The following is a 757-nucleotide window of genomic DNA, read 5'->3' as shown; positions in this document are numbered from 1 at the left end:
AGGCCAGCAGTGCTGGCCTTGCCCCCCTGCTTTATCCCCTCCATAACCACTGTCATGATGGCGCTCCGCAATCCCACTCTGTCCCTGCTGTCCCCTCTGTCCCCTTCCACCACCATTGCATGCCACCGCCACCGCCTGCAAGGAGCAGGGCCGGGGGACAGCGAGGCCAGCAGTGCTGTCCTCAACCTCCTGCTCTGTCCCCTCCATCCCTGCCGTCATGGAAGCATTCCATCCCTGCCATCTTTCTCCCTGCCCCCCACTCCGTGTCTGGCCCCGCACCCCTCCTCCACTCTGTCCCCTCCATCCCCACTGTTATGGCAGCACTTTGTTGCCGCTGTCATTCTTCCCTCACCCTCTGTGCCTGGTCTTGCACCACTCCCTCACCCCCCATCCTTGCCGTCAATCTTGACAGGCAATTCACCCTGCATGAAGCAGTGGCTGGAGCCCTGCCCCACTGGGAGCCATGTGCCACAAGAACATTACAAACAGTCCATCTGTCTGTCTGTCTGTCTGTCTAAGCCATTGATTTTATATATATATAAAGGGCTTAGTGCACCTGCCGGTGTGTCTGTCTGTTTGTAATGCTCTTGGGGGTGTACGGCTCCTGGTGGAGCATGGCTCCAGCCAGTGCTGTGTGTGGGGCGAATTGCTCATCAACAATGATGGCGGGGATGGAGCGCTGTCATGGAGGTGGATGGTGGAGCACCGCCCTGCCCATCATTCTTGACGGGCATTCTTGATGCAGCACTGGCTGGAG

At 58.7% G+C, this 757-nt stretch overlaps 1 protein-coding gene across 2 annotated transcripts in view; it reads left to right on the top strand.

Moving 5' to 3' along the window:
* Nucleotides 1–757, top strand: part of NTRK2 (neurotrophic receptor tyrosine kinase 2) — a 358,528-nt gene that overhangs the window by 74,315 nt on the left and 283,456 nt on the right. The window lies entirely within an intron of this gene.

The sequence above is a fragment of the Gavialis gangeticus genome, unplaced genomic scaffold (assembly GCF_001723915.1).
Source record: "Gavialis gangeticus isolate Ggan-Ray unplaced genomic scaffold, GavGan_comp1, whole genome shotgun sequence".
Lineage (NCBI taxonomy): Eukaryota > Metazoa > Chordata > Crocodylia > Gavialidae > Gavialis > Gavialis gangeticus.
The sequence above is the reverse complement of the archived record's forward strand: the minus strand, read 5'-3'. Positions and strand labels throughout refer to the sequence as shown.